At 34.9% G+C, this 20,633-nt stretch overlaps 1 protein-coding gene across 1 annotated transcript in view; it reads left to right on the top strand.

Moving 5' to 3' along the window:
- Nucleotides 1-18: 18 nt before the first annotated feature.
- CALCR (calcitonin receptor) overlaps nucleotides 19-20,633 on the top strand; it is a 120,932-nt gene continuing 100,317 nt past the window's right edge. Inside the window, exons 1-3 of the mRNA XM_004676687.1 lie at nucleotides 19-52; nucleotides 237-439; nucleotides 13,266-13,271. The gene's annotated coding sequence lies outside the window, so the exon portion shown is untranslated. The remainder of the gene's footprint in view (nucleotides 53-236; nucleotides 440-13,265; nucleotides 13,272-20,633) is intronic.

The raw sequence follows: 20,633 nt of genomic DNA, 5'->3' as shown, positions 1-20,633 counted from the left end.
GAGAAGTTTGCGCACAGCTCACTGCTGGGCGAGGGAAGAAGGCGCGGGGAAGGTGAGCCTCCTGGACTTTGGGGAGGTGGAAATAGAGCTTGGGGGAAGAGCAGTTGCCTCTTAGCCTATCGTACAAATTAGGTTTAAACCATCATTGGAGGCTGACATAAAGTGTCAGGACATCGGGAGGTGGGCAGGAGAAGGAGGGCTCGGGACTAATGCGATTTGTTCTCGTGTCTAACTAGGAAAGCCAGCCCCCCCAGACGCTGGGTGGGCTACGCCGCGGCTGGCGGACCTTCCTGGATTGGAGAGGTGCGCGCCGTCTGCACCTCATCCTGCGGCTGACATCTGTCCAGGAGGTGGGAGCTGCAGCTTGAGTCTCTAGAACCACCACCTGCGATTGCCCTTTGCCTCTGAGCTGTGCCAGTGCCCAGCGAGAGTATTCCAGGTAAGAAGCATCTGGGAATGAGTGGGACTTGAAGCTTTGGGAATTTCCCTGGGATGGTTAACAGTGGAGGTGTGCCAAATATCTTGTTTGTTGATTGCAAAATTGCAGTTTAAATAGTAATATTGGAGGTTCTGATGTAGGGTCAGCTTAGTCTCAGTTGCTTCACTTTACCTTGATTAAAGAAAAGATCTTGAGAAGGTGCAGTTTCCTAGTTAAGAATCCTGATTTCTTGTGACTTTTCCTGTGTTGCTAATAACAATTTTTTTTTTTTGAAGTTTGATTCTTCAACTTATTGGCTATTGAATTACGGGGCTGAAAGTTGTGTTTCTCAAAAGGTGTTTATTAACTAGCAAACATACTATCGGCATCTATGTGATGTGTCTTGGTTATTCTGGATATTGGAAATGAATACAGTGGTGAATAGAGTTGCTTGTTAAGTCATGTTTTACAGAGAATTATTTTCCAACAATCATTTATGCATAGCAGCCATTCTTCACACCTATTAGGAAAAATATGTTGTGTGCATAGTTTCCAAAGGGGTACGCTTTTGTACGCTTTTTTCATAATGCTCTTTCCAAGCCTGGGTGAAAGACATCAAGAAAAAGGCTCTGACAAATTAATTCTTCCTCAAACATCCATTTTCCTTGAGGTGCAAGGAAATTCAATTGAAGTCAAAAATTGACAGTCCAGTTAGATTTTTAGTCTATTTTTCAGGCTTTATTTTGCAAATCTGCTTAAGAAAAGTTAAGTTTTACCCTACTAGTGAAAGATACATGCAAGACTGGAAGGTAGGGTTTCAGATGCCAATCTGGTCTCATCAGGAGACCCTTTCCATGTGATGACTGTATTTAACCTGAACCAAATCATCTGTCTATTCAAGGCTATTTGTTGAAATTATTGTGTGATTAAAAAATTAAATGTTAAAAAAAATGAAATGTTCAAAATAAACCTAAGTGAGAACATGTAGTTCCCAAAACTAATCTTTAAATAGGAGTGTCCACATTTGAATATGCCTTAAATAAGAGTTAGAAAGCAAATATTTTACACAATAGAACTATTTTATCTTACTATTAAAGAAAAAGTAGAAATGTAGTTAGTGTTGTGTGATTTATAAAGTAAAGTTTATTATAGCATGTTGCTAGCCTAGTATGTATTCAGTTAAATAATAATTAAGTTTTAAAAAGTTATTCCTGGTTTTCTACACTAGCATTATGAGAGGAACTAAGGTGATTAGATTTGCAAAACATTTTGCAGTTTAAGTCAGTAATCTCAGTGGGCACTTATTTTTACTCAATTTTTTAACATAACTCAAAACACCGGATAACCGGGATTTGTTTTGGTTCAGTACCTCTAACCTACAGTTAATTTTAGTTACTATAGCCACAAGAATAATATTCAGTCATATGGTAAAATGCTCCAGGATTATTTACTGACCATACCAACACACCTAGTATAGTAAACATGAAATCCTCCTATGACTTACCTACAATACTTCAATAATCTTAGAGTTGTCATGATTCATAATGCTCAGAATTGAAGAGAATTAGCTAATACAAACACAGCTTCTATTTCCCACTTTCTTGTGTTTTTGGAACACCAAATAAAGAGTGAAGATGGATGGTTATGATAGCATTTGCTTCAGTCAGTTTTGAAAAATGGTGCTAAATGTTAGCTTAGTAGTGCTGTGACACTCTTGGTGAACTCCATAGACTCTCAGTATTGAGATGAATGAAGGTATTGTCTTTTATTGGTATTTTGTTAGTGTAAAAATTAAAAAGCAATCAGAGACTGGTGATATTTTCAATGACAACCTAAACCGGTGTTCCCAAATTGGGCTGCAAATTGGAATCAGTGGGAGTACTTTCAAAAAATATGACTGCCCAGACCCTACCCAAATAAATGAAATTAGAAGATCTAAGGGAAAGGGTTTGAAATTGAGTTTTTTTTTTTTTAACATGATGTACGTTATCATTATGGAAACCACTGATTGAGATGGTTTCCATCAGATTTGGTAGATTCATTATTTGGTGTTTTTTTTTGGTAGAAAAAAAATGTCATATTTCTATTTGTTGGTCTAATTTTTATGTGTTTTTTAAGTAACTTAATCTCCCAGTTAGTATATAGAGATTTTTTTCCCACCTTAATGGTAGATGCTTGAACCATATCAGCTACCAAAAAAAAAAAAAAAGCATTTTTTTTTTTTAAGAAAACAAGCTATTGAGTTTGAAGCTTATCTGACCATCCAAAAAATGCTTTAGTAAATGAACGCTAGCTTTAAGAGGCTTTGGAAACAATGCTTTATGAAACACAGGTTTTGATCTAATTTTGCTAAGTCATACATGATGTGTAATGAACAAACATGAACCCTTTGAAAGGGGAGAAGGAGGAAAATAACACTATTCTCCTTGGCACACCTCCTAATACGTCCTGGCTGCTGATTATGTAGTATTCTCACAAACATTATTTTAAACATAATACCCTTGTTAGGTGCTATTATTTTGAGTTTATGTTTGAGGAAATTAAGAACCCCCTAGGTTAGTAAACCTGCTCAAAACAACAAATCAAGTAAATTTAATATATATCTGAACATATATATATATATATATATATATATATATATATATATATATATATTTCTAAGTTCAATACCCTAAAAAGGGTATGTTTATATACATATGTATTTAAATTTAAATTCAACATTTTAAAAACATTATATTTATATTGGTTAAGAGCACAGATTCTGGCATGACTCAGCTCAAGCTTCATTTCTGGCATACTTCCTAAGGAGCTGTTTGATTTGGGCAAGCAATCTAACCTCCTTGTCTTAATTTCCTTTGTAAAGTAAGGTTTTCCTAATGGTAATTAAATGAGTTCATATTTGTAAGGTACTTTGGTAACTGCCTGGTACATAGTAGGTGCTATGTAAGTGTAATATTTTTAAGTATCATTTATTCAAAAAATATTTTTGATTATTATATGCCAAGCATTGCATCAAGCCTGAAGAAACAGACAAATAAGACATGCCCCTGTCCTCAAGGATTTTGTATCCAGTAGAGAAATGACCAAAATAATTATTCCACTCTTGTATGAGTTTTCCTTCCATTTTAATTCTCATGAAAAGTGAATGACCAAAATAATTATTCCACTCTTGTATGAGTTTTCCTTCCATTTTAATTCTCATGAAAAGTGTTATACTTTGTGTGACAACTGTGTATTTTTCAATGTTAATAAAACCTTCTAGAGGTTCTTCTATTCAGTTTTTTATAAAACCGAGTCAAAATATTTTACGTAGTCACAATCCTATTAACTTGCTTTCAATTCCACCATCAAAATTCAGAAAATAGTACTTATCACATTTCTGTCTTCAATTTATGAGTTTAGGAAGCTGGTATTATGGATAGGTTTCAAATCTTTAAAATTTTATTTCAGAAGGAAGAATTTTCAGAGAAATTATTGTCAGAAAATATCCTCAGACCCTATTAATGCTTTTAAGTGCAAGTTTCTTGACTTGGTTTTCCAAAGGATATTGTCTGATTGGAATGTATTTTTTTTTTTTTTCAAGAAAGATAAGTTTTCAAGGAAGAATGGGCCAAGAAGTGTATAGATTAAGGGCTATAGTACCAGACAGGCTCAGCAAGAATCTATCTTATTGGAACTGGCTATGCTTCTCAGCACCAGCGGTTCCTTGCCACTGACGGCAGGTATCTTGTGATACCTCCAGGGTACCTGCCGATACTCTTCGTTCAAATGAAAGCCTCTCTGTTACGTAGGAGATTTATTTTCTATAAAATAATATAGATACTCTAAAATTTAGGATCTATATTTCTCTAAGAAACAAAGTACCTGATATGGTGACATTTTTTTTGTTGTTGTTGTTCTTTGTAATCAAGATTTAACCATTCCATTTCATTAAAGTGTCTGTTTATAAATATATCTTTCTTTTCTCTTATCAAGTTGCAAGACTGCTCACAATTTTTTCCCGTGGATGCTGCATTTTTCTTCCTCACAGTCTCACTGTCACCCCATTAGTTTAAACATTATTACCGTAACAGAATCCTTAAATATTCTCCTAATATTCAATCTCTGCTGCATTTAGTGCTGTATAGTGCCATCCAGATTGTTTCAAAGCTTGTCTTGTCATCCACAACTCATAATTTTTCAGTGATTGTCTTGGTACCGCAAGTACCGCAAGACTCAGAACCCCTCTACAGCCCAGCATTTAAGATGTTTCATGATACCTTTTCTATCCAAAATCAGGTAGACAGCTATAATAGCTCCATAACCCCAGTCCTAAAGCTGATGATGCCACAAAATTGACTCCAGGCTCGGAGTCTATCCTTTACTTTCAACCTTGTGCCCTGACTATCAACCTCACTTTATAGTCCATTGCCTCAACACTGGCGTGTGTTGTGTGATTGGGGATCCCTTTACATCAGTGGTTCAGATGTGGAGCTGCTTTGACTTGGTTTTGTTTTCTTCCCAGAAACCCAGCTCTCAGTCCCTGCCATTTATTTTTCTCCTGGTCCAGAATCCCATGTTTCAAATCTTTCCTTCCTCTGTCCTTCAAGATGTATTAACCATTAATCTGCAGTATATCCAACAAATTTTTATCCTATAGTTTTGCTCATGAAAAACAAAACAAGAAAAATTCTCATTATCTACTAAATGCCTTTTATGTCTTAATCAGGAGATATTGTAATAATTTATGTTTCCTTTTCTTCATGGATACTGGAGGGAACAGACACACCAAGGGCAATCACACACCCCTGTGCCTAAGCACCCCTGTAGAAAAATGTCCAAAGTGATAATGGAAGCGGGGAGAGGCCGCACTGAGTGCGACATCAGGGAAGCTTTCTGAGAGGCATCTCTAAAGAGCACATGATTTGGCATTGAAATGACGAGACAGAATGAGTCTGATAAGGAGGAGACTGAAATTTGTTACTGGCAACACCAGGCTATAAAAGTCAGGGAGACTTGAAACAGACAGCTTGATGAATAGGGAAATCTTTAGTATTTTGCTTGTCCCAGGTCAGTTCTGCAGGGTACCTCACAAAGAGACTCTGTGACTGGCATACTAAAGCATTTGTATTTTATCTTGAAGACAATGGGGTGTTTAAAAGAGTTAAAAGGACTGAAATAATCAGATATGCCATTCTAGTATCACTCTGATGGAAAAGTATGAGGAATATTCAATGCAAAGGGGGAAGAATGTAAATAAACAGGAAGCCCAGGAGCCTTACTGCAGTAACTTTGAGGAGAATAAGATCCAAATAAGGTCCGAGATAAAAAATAAAACAATCAGGAGATGTTGTAGAGTTAGCCTTGTGAGATATAGTGAATAATAGAAATGTGAGGTGGAATGAGTGAGGGAATGGGTCCAGCAAATGATCAATTCCAGATTTTTTTTTTCATACATCAGAGAGACGGGTGTAATTCATATAGTCCGGGCAAGGGATATTTGGGAAAGGAAGAAAAAGAATTTAATTTGGAACATGATGCATTAGGCTTATCAATATGGTGATGTCCAGTAGAAATAATACAAAATTTACAATTTAAAAGAGAATTCTGTGCTAGGAATACAGGTTTGGGAGGCATACATGTACCTATTTCAACTGATAGTGTATCTATTTCATTTTCCCATGGAGAATTAAAAAAGAAAAGAAAGGAAAAAAAGTAAGAAAAAAAAAGAAACTATTTAGGACAAAACCCTGAGGAACACCATCATTTTTTTTTTTAAGACAAGTGGAAAATGAGCCTGCAAAAAAGACAGAGATGAAAGGAAGAAGCATAAGAGAAAGTATCATTATAGAAAACCAGGGAGAAGAAAGTAGGCACCTAAGCAGGGTGTTACCAGTAAATCAAGTGGGATCGGGTTTGAGATTCTATTTGGATTTAACTAAGAACAGTTTTAGTAGAGGTGTAGGTAAGGGTTCAGGAATAAATAGAAAATAAAGAAACAGGGACACAGTGTACATACCATAGTTTTAATCAGATTGACATACACTTCATCTCTCTATTTTGAAATATTAAAACAAAAAAAATGTTTTTACTGCCTGGTCTATAACAACCACCCCCACCAACCTACCCCACACCCTCTGCAAGATGAATAGTTTTTCTTAAAACTAATTCTTAAAGAATATTTCTTTCTTAAAGCTTCTGGAGGAGCAGTGTATGTAGAGTAACCTCCTCTCTTCCTTTTTATTATTCATTCATTGAAACAAACTCTAATTTCTATTATAATAGCATACTTGAGAAAAATATGGTTTTATACCCTTCATTCTCAAGCTAGAATTCAAATATTTCTGAAAATGTTTGCACACTCAAAAGTTGTACTGGTGAATTTGTAGGTAAAATATAACAACTTTGAATCACACATTACATCACTTTATATTTGTGTTCTGACACTTTATTCTCCCACTTCTTGTGTTTATCTGTTATATTTTCTTATTTTCCTACTAGGTTAAATATGACAGAGTCATCCATTTACCTGTATTCCCTAGCACACATAGGAGACTCTTTCCTTACCAAAATGAATGAAATCTTATCTAAACATCACCTCTCTCTGGTACCTTTTTTTCCATGAAATTATTTTTTGTCATATTGAGTCTTAATTTTTTCTGCTATTAAGGTATCAATTAGCTGTCAGCCCAGAGATTCCAGTCCCTTTGCTGATTCTACTGCAAATCAAGAATCACATTTAAACCGTCTTACGCCTGTGCTCGCATTTCTGATGAGTCTGTGTTGACTTAAGGAGCCAAGGTGCCTGCTTTATTTTCTTCAGTGAACATTTAAAATATAACTTACATATTGAAAACATGGCATTCATTTAAGCATGCAGAATGTTTCTTACTGGCTCCTTTATGCCTTTAAAATCACAACATATACACTATTTCTTGCCAACCTTTTGCATTAGGGTGAACTTATTTTAGGTGATGCTTCTAAGTCTATCAGCAGGAAAAAAATAAATCCAGGACTTTCCTTCTCATTTTCCCAATGTGACCAGAGTCCTGGGAACAATTGATCTGAAATTATTTGAGTTACCCATATTTATCAAATTAATACTCCTATACATTAGGAATCTAACTAAAACAATAGCAGAAAGAGCTATAATTTAATGTGCTTCTACTATGTGTGATAGTCACTTCTCACTATGCGACAGTGTCAAACTCATCCCAGAGGTGAGTTAACAGAGACTTGGAAAGCTTATGGGGTTCATCAAGGTTCACTGAGCTTAAAAGTGACAAAGCTAGAACTCAAGCCTAAATTTGTCAGATGCCTAAAGATTAGGCTGATTTCCCTATTGCGGTCAAATGAGATCTTGATGATATCTCATTGATCTTTTAATATAACTGCTACGTAACTGATCAGAGCATTAAGTAATGAGTTAGGAGATTCTTTCCATGAACATTTAAATTAGTCTCTCTGGAGTATTAAGCTCAGCTCTCCAATGAGTGGGTCTGCAGTAGCTGTGGGTATACCTTTAGTCAGATTCAAGCCTTTAAGAATATCCTGGAACAGGACCCTCCCTGGTGGCACAATGGGTTAGGGCACAGCCCTGCAAGCTAGCTGCAGCACCTCAGTGAGAGTTGGATCCTCGGGCTCCAGAGGTGACTCACATGGTGTGCAGACCTCTCCAGTCTTGCCTGCTGCTCCCCTCAGCCGTGTACTTCGTCAGCCTGCCTGTTCTGCTTCCCACTCTGTCTCTGGTGAATCCTCTCACTGGCCCTGCACCTCTGGCCTGTACTCCAGCTCTGTATCCATAAATAAATAAATCTTAAAAAAAAAAAACAACACAAAGAATATCCTGGAACAAATAACGTAGGCCTATTCTATGTGCTATATGTCAGGTGGACATTCTTGGTAACTAGTATAAAAGCAGAAGCTTTTTGTACAGCAGTAAAACTGTGAAATGGCATAAAATTCTTTTAGGATTTTAGACTTTTGTGTCTGATCCAAATCTATTTTTATTAAACAGACATTAAATGAATCGTTGTCAACATATAAAATTTGGTGTCAGTCAAATATAAAAAGTATATTTATCCTTTCCGGGAACCCAAAAGTAGTCACTCTTATCCCAGGACTATATTAGGGAAAAAATACATATCTTTGATAATAACTTTTAAAGAGGAGCTCTGCTGTTTGAGGAAATTTCCTCTCTAGTGGACAGTTCATGAAGTCAATTCAGAAAACGAGGGAAAAGAAAAGGCAAATTGCAGTGCTGTCAGATTTAAATTTAAAATGACTTGCCTCAGACATTAATTAACCCAAATTTCAGCACAATTATTTGATTCTAACCTTAAGTCTGAAAACAAAATTCTTAAGAGCATGAGGGTGTTTTATAGAAAATGTCCATGTTCATGGACTTTGAGAGGGGAAACTCTTTAGCTCAAGATTCAAACATGGCAGAGAGAGCACAATAATGCAAATTGTTTTATTACCTCATTCCTTGGGCATAATACAAGGCTAAAAGGTCAGGACAATATTAGAACACTTTTTCATTCCTAACATCGTATGGACTGTGAAGATGGCACTAAGGAAAAATCCAACAATGTGGTAAAAGACCTATGTTAGATGAAAAAAAAATGTACAAAATGATGTAAAAATAAACTATTATATTATTTTAAAAAACCTATGTTATTTGAGGGTCAATTCAGGAAAAATAAGAATTTACTGTGTTGCTTTTTTCCCCCTCATTCAAAATGGTTATAATTGCATTGTGTCCAATGAAGAAAACACATATCATTGCAAATTAAATATAGTATTTTAGTGAGGAGAAGGTCAGTGAGAATCTTGCCATTTCTTCTTAGCTATTAAAATATTAACATCTCAGCATATTTGAGGAGTAGCAACTTGGAGCCAGGAAATATCAAAGCCGGAAGTGCCATTTGTGTATTTTGTTAAAGAGGTATCCCTAGTGTTTGAAGGGATGCGTACGTAGTCTTGGTAATTCATATTTTACCCTTTTATTGATCAAACATCCAGTGCTTTTGCCAAGAAGGAGAGCAGGACAGAGATGAAGTATTTCCCTACCAGTGAATGATAGTGTAGCACGAAAACTCTAGCCTACTAACTACAAGTTCAGTGCTGTCTTTAAAAGGGCTATATAGGCCCTCCCTGGTGGCGCAGCGGGTTAAAGCACTGCACTGAGAAGCTAAAGCCACTTCCGCATGAGTTCGATTCCCGCCTGCCCCGGAGGTGACCACATGGTGTGGCAGACCTCTCCTGACTCACCCGCTGCTCCCCTCAGCAGTGTACTTCGTCAATCTGCCTGTTCTGCTCCCCACTCTGTCTCTGGTGAATCCTCTCACCCTCCGCATCTCTGGCCTGTACCCAGTTCTGTACAAATAAATAAATAAATATAAAAAAAAAAAGGCTATATAGTTGCAGGGAGCCATGAACATTTGTGAAAATATATATATATTTGCATCATAGTACTTATAGATGACCATTAGAGTAGTTAAATATATAAATAAATGTCTCCTTAAAAAGCAGAGCCTCCTCTGCTTTAGCCAATACCTAGTGGTCAGGATGTTTCTTTTTAATTTTTTAATTTAATTTTTTAAAATTTTATTTTAATATTTAAATTTTTATCTATTACATCACTGTGTATTCCCTGTAAAATTCCCACCATCGGTTCACCATGAATAGATTCATTGCTTTGCTTAATTCTTTCTACAGCCTACCCCTTCAACTTCCTATTCTCCCCCACCTCAAGAAATTAATTCTTTTTTACCCTATTCCTACAAGACCTGCCTTCTATAAGTAATGCACAGTGGAATAAACCCTACTTCCCTCCTGGAAAAATATATATGTGTTGTCAATAATTCAAGGGGTAATTTGAACCTGGCCCGTCCTAGTTTGTGTTCTTTGATCAAATAAGCTTGGGTCTTTATTCCCAAACTTGAAGCTTTATACTATACATAAGCATATTAACAGTTGTGAAAAGTCCACCTCACACCTTACACTCTACCTGCAATGTAGCCCAACTACTGTCAAGTCTTTCTGGTTCCAGAGTAACAGCCCCCTTTGTTCCCTACACCCCTTCTCTACACATTGTCCACTCAGCACCCAAAGTAGACTCCTAAAATGTAATCATAAGCACAGCAGGTTTCTCTTCTCTTCTCAACCATTTCATGGCTTCCAGATACACATGAACCAAGCTCAAATAGTGTGACCTCAGGTTCCTCTGTGACCTGATTGCCATAGCCTGTTGTTCCAACCTCATCTCCCCCAGTCACTTTCACCAGCATGCAGATCTTAATCCATTCATTCACTGGGACACGCCATGCCCTTTCCTCCTCACCTCCTTCACACATGTTCTTCCTTCCTTCTGGGATGCTCTTTCACCCATTTTCACATGTTCTAGTTGCTTCTTTTTCTTCAGGCCTTAGTTTAGTTTCACTACCTCAAAAGAGATCCTTCACAGCCATTCACACTTCCTAATGTATGTGGTGTTCTGTTAATCTCTGTTTTAGCTTCTCATTTATTTCCTTCATAATGTTTAATGGAATTTGTAATCATTATTATTTTTTGTTATTTTTTTATTGTCTGTCACTACATTAGAATGTGAGTCCCCTGAGGAATATGACATTTTATTCACAACATTCAGTAAATATTTAAAGGAAACCTGAATGTAAAATTGATTGAAATATTTCAACAGTAATGATAATATAACCAACACTTACATAGCACTTACTATGAGCCAGTAATGTTCTAAACCTTTTATAGATATTAACGTATTTAATTTTCACAGTGACCATTTGAGGTAAGTACTATTACTATCCCATTTACATGTGAGAAAACATGAGCACAGAAAGGTAAGTCACCTACAGAAGTCCACACAGCTAGTCCGTGACCTGTTTGGAAATGAAATCAAGAAGGGCTGATTCCATCAAGTAAGTAAATCCTAAAAGAAAAATGTTCTTATCACAAATTTATTATAAATAGATAAACTTAGCAGAAAGACTATGAATGCCTTGATGGTGGCTGTGGTGTGGAAGCAAAAGGTGTGATCCTATATACCTCTGAATCACAGTGTTGTAAACCAATATTACTTCGATTTAAAAAATAATAATTTGAAGAAGTAACAAAATTTTGTTAGTATGATGTAAATGTTTTTCAGCTTTGCATTTGTGCATATCTTTCAGCAGCAAATCAATGGATTTCTTGTTTTTGTTAGAAAATTAAAGATTCTCTTATTTTGTTGTAAATATTATTCTCTGCAGCTGTCATGGATGTGTCCGTGCTAATAGTATTCCACTCTGCCTTTGGTTTGCAAGAAGGAAAAATTGTGCTTTGCCAAGTTGATTCTTCATTCATTAAAAAAAAAAAAAGGCAAATGCAAAAACTTAATTTGTTTTATAAATTTAGAATTGAAATTTCTACTAAAAAAAGCAAACCACAAGTCTTCACAAAGCATGAATTTAAATGCACAATTCAAAACTATATTTTGATTACTTGCATGCAAATTAGTCAGAAACCCATGATATATGTGGTTTTAGTGATGTGAAGAAAAAAAATGATCTAAAAATGGTAAGTAAAAATACACTGGATTTTAATTATTCTAAAAATGGACAAGTTTCCGATTCACTCACTTGGAGATGATAAACTTCCCAAGATCTATTTTGGAGCATGGCAACTCTTTTCCACGTGTTCTAAGTAGTCTCATTTCCCTGTGTGATGACTGCGTTGGCACTCTATGTACTTGTGCAACAGGAGAGATCTGTCCACATACCCGAAGGAAAATCTGCGTGTACTTCCATGTTCGGACTGCCCAGCCTTTTCAAGTGCATTTTTAATGTACCTATCATATATCTGAAGTTATTTTCTTTATAATATTAATTTCAGCTCTTTTATTTACTGTTTTTAAATTTTTCATTCATTCCATTGTGTAGTGTGTTTTAGTCTAAAGCTTTTTTGTCTCCACTGTTAGAACTCATTTTAAGAATAATGAAATGAGTGGAAAGGGTAGAAAACATTTTTCAAAGATATTTCAAAAAATATTAATCTAGAACCTCACTGCTTTACTTTAGATTGTCCAATTTTCTTTTGAATCAGGTCATTTTTCCAGCAATAAGCTATCACTTTAACAGCAAGAAAATAAATACACCAGAATAAAGATTTTATCCTTCAAATTTATATGAAAGTATAACAAATTCATGAGGAAAAATGTTCATAAGGATATAGGAAAAACTTTATTTCGTTTCAATCTAGTTGGAAAAGAAAATCATTTTTTTATCAATTTGAAATGATAGTCTTCTAAATATTCCAGAAAAAAATTGTTCAGGACTTTTTTTGCCCTTTATTAATCCCAAAATATTGCAGAATAACATTCATATTATCCTCTGTAATGGATAATATACTGTTGGGGAAAAATCACTTGATCTTTAACAGAGAAACTCGACTTTAATGCTTTTGAAAATTGATATGTGCCCCTAATAGAAAAGGAACAGTTATTCAATTCAGTGTAAGTAACCTCAAATAGGTAAATTAGTCAATTTAGCAGAAGCCTAAATTTTCATAAGCCTTGCATTGTAGATTTCTTTTAATCCCTGCTGAATTTTTCATTGCTAGAGAGCCAAAGAACAATTTTATTAACTAATTTAGCAGAGTTATGATTCAGACCAGACTGGTGGTAATATTTTAAATCTGAAAAGATGAGAAAGCATTTACTTATGTTTGTACTTTTCTATTGATTTAACTTCATGGATTTTTCTAAGCTCCTGTTTGGCATTGATATTTACAGTGTCTACCACCTCTTAGTAAAACAAGAAAAAAGCATCTAAACTCTTCGTATTTATTCCAACTTATCAATTACATGATTCAGGACAAAGCCCCTAGTCTTAATACACTGTATTATTTCAAAGAGAGTTATTTCTCACCATCAATTTTACACATGCACACCCATTCACGTGCCCAGTCTTCATTCAGATTCTTAAATCCTAATGATGTTAGTTTACATTAGTCTGTAAAACACTTGCATTTTTTTAGGAATTTCCTAAAGAATGTAAGACCTTCATAGTATATTCCTTCTACTCACTTGGAAGTCTTCCAAAACAACCTTTTACCTTTTCCCCACTCCTTAGTACACACTAAGTATTTTTAGATTAGAGCAGGTCTGAGAGACCCTAATCCAAATCATTCAGTTTATAGCTGGAAAAATATGACTTTTTCAGTATCAGATGTTTCCCTTTTCCCTGTCAATAAAAAACAGGATGGATAGCTATCCCAGTTCCATCCCATGGTGCAGCTTTAGACCTGGATAGAGGTGTGGTTTGAAGGAAAATATGACATTCTTTATTGAGGAGCCAAGATTATTATCAATAGCAATATAAGCCGAACTTATCTCGGCACTTAATTCTGCCCTGTCTAGAAACTTCTAGTTGGTGAGGGCCCATTCCACATTAAATAAAAAAGTGGGGTCTAGATTTAAACATACTCATCATGATCGTTAATGAGCAATAGGTGTGGGAGATAAATGACACCTTAGATGACTCCCTAAGTTTTTCAGACTGATTGACACCTGAGAATATAAGATAGCAACAAATTTAGCTTGTCTTACACTACACACTGTTTCCCAGTGAGAGATTTGTTTGTTGTAAAGTCTCATCATCTTTTTTCACAGTACATTTAAGCAGAGCTCCAAAATAGATATTGCTAAGTTTATAAATTATAATGATGTGTTTTTTACTCTTAAGATTTATCAATATACTTGCTTAAATAACATTCAAAATTTTCCCAAGGTAGTTTGTTGATGAAATTGCTTTCAAATGCATTTGGGACCTTAGGGAAAAATAAATGGAACAGGTAAGTTGTTAGATAATTGAAAGAGGTGTTGGCTAAAGCCTGAGACAAAGTTACATGTATTACCCCAAAGAGGAGTTGGGAGCAGGACTTGGACAGTTTGCCAACTATGATTTTACTAGGAAAGTGGGAGGGAAAGGTAACAAAAAACAGTAATGATCTATCATTATCAACCCTCATGTATGCCAATTTATGTACAAACATGCCCTATCTCATTTAGGCTCCACAACCTAGCAAGTTAGGTCATTTTAGCTCCATTTTACAGATGGGATAACTGAGATTCAAATAAGTTGAAATATAATAAGAAGGCAAGAATAAAAATAGATGGTTATTAATAATATTTAGTAGTATACTAATTTGAAAGTTAACTTTTTTAGGTTTGTGATGTTGGTTCTTGAATGAACTATCTCATTTCATTCTCATAATAAAAATAGGGTTTATTATACGTCTCTTTTACCTCCAGGAAATGGAAGACTTTAAGACTTAAAAAAAATTATACACACACACACACACACACAAGTAGAAACAAAGCCAGTATTTAAATATAAACTCTGCCTAACTGCAGAGACCATAGTTTGAATCTCTGTCCTATATTTCTAAAAGCGGTGCATGTATTATTGCCCAGGTCTCTTTGCTGCTTAGTCCATGATTTTTCAGGATTCCACGTTGCCTTTAGTTTAAAATAGTGTTTCTCAAATGTGGTCTCATGTGATCCCTGACAGAGTTTCACTGACTGGCACCAAAATAAAAAGTCAAAGACAATGTTCAGAGTTCCTCCTATTACTAAGTATGTTCAGTTTAAAAGATTGTGCTTTGATTTGAAATGACAGTCTTCCTTTTCTGGAGCAAATGTATCCCTTCTTTTTGTACAATAATGATGATCATTGATGATTGTATTTAAAAAAATAACCTTAATTTAAAAATTACAAAAATGTCAGCCCTTTTCCATCTACCCCATCAAGGAACAATAAGTGGAGGTATATTTATTAATAAAATGTTAAATCTGGGCACTTCTGAATAAAAAAAAGAGTGCCCAAGATTAATTTGGCTTTATACTCAGAGGTACAACTTTATAGTTGTAAAAGAATATTCAAGGAAACAGCATACTTGAAGGAAGGTGAATAATTATCTATTTAAATGAAACACCTAAGTTTTGGTTGAGTAGTATACATCCAGACTGGGAAGTGCTTTCACAATCAGTGTGTCATCTGTTCTGTGTCTAGCATTTCCTGTTGTTTTTCAAGTACAACAGAATTTACTACTTATTTGTACTATTTGTACTGTCTGGCCTCTTCTAGATTCATTTCCTTTAAGAAATAAATTATTTCTACTTTAGAACAATTATTTCAAGGATTTTAGTAAAATAGGAAAAATGACAGATATGGTACAAGTCATATAGCAAATCAATACTGCTGTCTATTCTACTTCTTAGGCTCCTCATTTTACCTGATGAGGAAACAACTCTGGTTAAAACTGAACTAAAGTAATTCATCTAGTTAAGTGATGAAAATGTGGCTTAAGTCCAATTCTTTCCATAGCCAAAGCTTCTCCTAGTTAGCTTCTCCTAATTCCATGTGAATTCCAGATCTGGTTTTTGCTATCCTGTACCACAATTCAAATAATGGTAAGAAAGTAAGAAATGCCTTTGATGTAAATGTGCCTCCATCATTCTAGATGTGTGTTTTAGATGACTCTATATATATGTATACAGGACTTAAAACTTTTGAGTAGGAAGATGAAAAGACATTATATATCAGGGTCCTCCCTAGTGGCGCAGTGGGTTACGACATGGTACTGCAAGCTAGCGGCAGCCACTTCAGTGCGAGTTCAATCCCCGGCCAGGGAGGTGACCCACATGGCGTGGCAAACCTCTCTTGTCTCGCCTGCTCTCGCCCGCTACTCCCCTCAGCAGTGTCCTTTGTAGTTCCGCCTGTTCTGCTACCCACTCTGTCTCTGGTGAAGCCTCTCACTGCCCTTGCACCTCTGGCTTTTACCCCAGTTCTGTATGAATAAATCAATTAATTATAAAAAAATTATATATCAAATCAATAAAAATAACCTTAAAGCAAATGTAAGTAGAAATTAGAAGGATCACTAGATGATATGAAAAGATCCTTCAGTGCATAAATAAAGCAAAGCTGGAGGTCATCCCTTTAATGGGAAGATAAAATTTGAAAGTAGCCTATAACTCTTCTAGCTATAAAAGAGACCTCTTATGTTACTATTGCATTCCAGCATGTATACTTCCCTAAATTGCAGTCATTGTTAGTTACTATGTTGCTTGTTTTTTATTTAAATTACTTGGATCATGCTGTGCCTTCATCTTTCTATAATATAAGCATGGGTTTTCATTGTAATGAAAGATTAGAAAAAGTAGAAACCTCAATGATTCCTTAGTAAAAAAAACTTCATTTTCATAAAAATCCTAAAAAATAAAGTTTCTGTCTTTTTAAAGAGAAAGGAGAAGTATAACATGTTAGTCCTTAGAGGGAGCAAATGAGGAAGGAAAGACAAATCCTTTGCTCTCAGAGGGGTTTTCTCTTAATATAGCACACTCTGATTTAGAGTTTTACCTCTTGTTTTGAGTTCACCAAAGACCTGAATCTTAAATAGCTACTTCTAATATATCCAGAGACTGAATGTATACTGACTATACACTATGTAGTAAGAATGAATATCTTGAACTTACAGAATTTAAGTTATTAAATTTCATATCTTTCTGTGGCTTCAGTGCAAATTTGCAGCAGAGTTTCTCATATAATGTGTCAGCTCCCAGACAGGAAAGATAGCAAGACTGGATCTCCAAAGGGAAGTCAAAGTTACACAAGAAGCAGAGACACCAGTGAGAGTATGAGAAAGTGCGAGGTAATGTTTAAGCATCACACTTTCTGCATTGATTTATGAATGACTTGAAAATATTTATGTTGAAAGACCAAAATATTCCCTCAAAGATTACATTTCCTCCATTAAAAGTAGTAAGTAGAACTATTCAATATATCTTTTTCACATATGTGAGAGATTTGCCAGCAACTATCATCACTACTCATAAAGGTAAAAAGAGAAAGAGGACAGTCATAGCATTTAGTTTAGAGCCTTACAGGTTTATGTCAGGTAATGGAAATATTTTGGGTGAAATTATTGACCTACAATACAAATAAATAATTTACTAAGCTGTTTAAAGGCAGAGTCTGTTACACAACCCATGAAAGCAAAGTATGGAAGGCACTTCTTTTTTGTTTGTTTGTTTGTTTCTATTCTCATCACTTTCCTGCTTTTTTTTAAAAAACTTTTTTTTTGGAGGAAGGGTATGAGGGAAGGGGGACATGAATACCTGAGATCCACTACCTTAGCAAGTTTCTACACTACAGCCACTGCCCATGTTTCTGGCATTTTCTCTCCTTTCAAGACTATCAGTACTCTTCAGGATTTCCCAATTTATCTGAGAAATAGGTATTTAAATAAGAAGAAAATGTTGCTTTCCTTCCTTATTTTTCTTCATTTGAGCTATATATTGGTTAATATAACAAAAGAATCACTTTAACTTAAAAGACTATCAAACCCTTAAGACCTGAAACCTATTCTCCACATGCACATCTCTAGAGTCTTGGAGAGATTTAGAAAAAAAAAAAAAGCTGAAGCTCTGTTTCTTTCAAATGGCATTCTTCTACTTCTCTAAAGGTAGAAATTCCAGGAAGTAATTGTTTTTTTCTCACTAAAACAAATTGTAGAGTGTGTATGTCCTTTAAAATAGTACAAATAAATGAGATTGTGAAACCTTAGCATATAAAGAAATAAATATTCTACTAATAAAAGTTAAAAACCTTTAAAACTACCAAGCACTTGCTAGCAGAATAGTATGGGAGGCAAGAATTGCTTTCTTTCTTTTAAAAATCACATGTAGGGCAGGCCCTCCCTGGTGGCTCAGCGGGGTAAAGCACAGCACTAAGAAACTAAAGCCACTTCCGCATGAGCTCAGCATGAGCTCGATGCCCACCTGCCCGGAGGGAACCACATGGCACGGCAGATCTCTCCTGAACGGCCCGCTGCTCCCCTCAGCAGTGTACTTCATCCATCTGCCTGTTCTGTTCCCCCCTCTGTCCCTGGTGAATCCTCTCACCCTCCACATCTCTGGCCTGTACCCCAGTTCTGTATGAATCAATAAATAATAAAATCTTTGAAAAAAAAAATCAGATATAGGGCAGTAGTTACATGGGTGTTGCTCTAATTTTTATATTGTTTTTGCTTTTTATGATTATAAGTTTTAAGGAACGGCTAAAAATGGGTGTAAAAAGACTACTAAATTTGGATTATTTATTCAAATCACGTATATTGAGTATCTACTTTGGACTAGGGTTTTGCTTTAGATATAACCATGCTTTCTTGGAAACTTTCTAATGTGAAAGATAGGTGATAAACAAATATCACCAAAAAATTTTAAAAAGACATAAGTTTGTCTTATCCAAGGACAAACATATCATGAAGCTAAATTAACTAAAATACCATGGTACTAACACAGAAAAGGATATATACATGAATGAAGCCAGATATACCTGGGAATTTAGTACATGGTAATATCAGCTCAAATTGGTGGTGCACTAATGGGAAATTCAGAACAGATACCTACTTTGTGCCATACTCAGAAACAAATACTTAAGTATTTAAGTTCTAAGTATAAAAATTGAAACAGTGAATACTCTAAGAGGTACATAAGATGATATACTTATTATTAGATATATAGTATATTTTATATTATACATATAATATAAAAACCCAAGCCCAAAATAGGAGCTAATAAAATATTTGACTATGTGTAAAATGTCAATGAAATAATAATAGTTTCTGAAAATAAAAATTCAACTAACAATGTGAAAAATATTATTTACAATATATAGAGCAAATATTACTGAACACATATTCTGTACTAAGCACCTTTCTAAAAATATACATGGGGGACCCTCACTGGTGGCCAGTGGGTTAGAGCACAGCACTATGAAGTGATTATAACCACTGCAGCACGAGTTTGATTCCTGTCCAGAGAGGTGACTCACATGGCGCAGCAGACCTCTCCTGACTTGCTTGCTGCTCCCCTCATCAGTGTATTTTAGTGTATCTGCATGTTCTACTCCCTACACTATCCCTGATTGAATTCTCTCACCCCTTGCAATTTCTGACCTGACCCCAGTTCTTGTATGCATAAATAAATCTTTTTTAAAAAAAATTAAAATATACATGGTATTATTTTAAGAACTCAAAAAAGTCTATTAGGTATCACTCTTATTATTCTCATCTTATATATAAATAGTCTGAAATTTGGGGCTTACATAAAGTATCATAATCCTCAAGCAAGAAAAAGGCAAAACTGAGACTTAAGCTCATATTCCCTGATTCCATATTTGAAGTTATTAAGCACTGAGTTACAAGAGGAAAATAAACCCATTTTTCTTTAATAAGAGGATAAATCCACAGGGAATAAGCCAAATGGTCAAGACATTCAGCCCCACTAATGTTGGAGGAAAAGGAGACTATTTAGTATTACTTGTTAAAATTATAAATGTTCATATTCTTTGGCCCAGCATTTCTATTTATTATCCACCCTACAGAAATGAGGGGTTTTCTGAATATATTCTTCCATACCTCTATATGGTATCCTTTCAATATTGTTTATACTTCAAAAATGAATACTCCCTAAACACGTATCATAAAGAGAATAGTTAATTGTACTGTGATATACCCTGTTTTGCAATACTATCCAGCCATCAAAAATAAAGATGAGATAGATCTATATTTACTGACATGGGAAAATGTTCCTCATATGTTAAAAATAAAGTTTCATAAGGATATTTCCAAATTGATTAGTACATTTTGTTTGTTAATTTATTATTCTAAATGTGTCTATGTACACCAAAAAAAAAAAAAAACCTAAGGAATTATGCTGGAGAATATCTAGTGGGATAGCTAGGAGGGATAACTTTATATAACATAAAATATAAAATAATTTATATAACATGAAGTATAAAATAAAAATACCTCAACAATTTACATTTTGTAGTTAAAACTGTATTTTGTTGATAGCAATAATAAAAATGCAAAAGAAAATATTATACAAACAAAATTTAAGAAAAAGTGAAGAACCTATCAAGTCTCTTCCAAGTCAAAGATCATAGCCCATTTCTTCAGGAAGATCTCTGAATGCAAGAAAAATACTTCTCATTTGTATCTGACACAAGCGTATCATTGCCCTTGAGTGCCAGACTTTCATGCTCTTCTGGGTCAATAATAACAGAAGGATCAAAATTCCAATTCTGTTTTGAACCTCCATCCCTATTCTGCAGTTTCAAAGTAAAAACTGATCTTGTAGATATGAATTCAAGTGTCTCCAACTTCCTTGTAA

This window comes from Condylura cristata, unplaced genomic scaffold, assembly GCF_000260355.1.
Source record: "Condylura cristata isolate star-nosed mole 26May11 unplaced genomic scaffold, ConCri1.0 scaffold00005, whole genome shotgun sequence".
In the NCBI taxonomy this organism is placed as follows: domain Eukaryota; kingdom Metazoa; phylum Chordata; class Mammalia; order Eulipotyphla; family Talpidae; genus Condylura; species Condylura cristata.
Note: the sequence above shows the minus strand (reverse complement) of the source record. Positions and strands in the feature narration are given on the sequence as shown.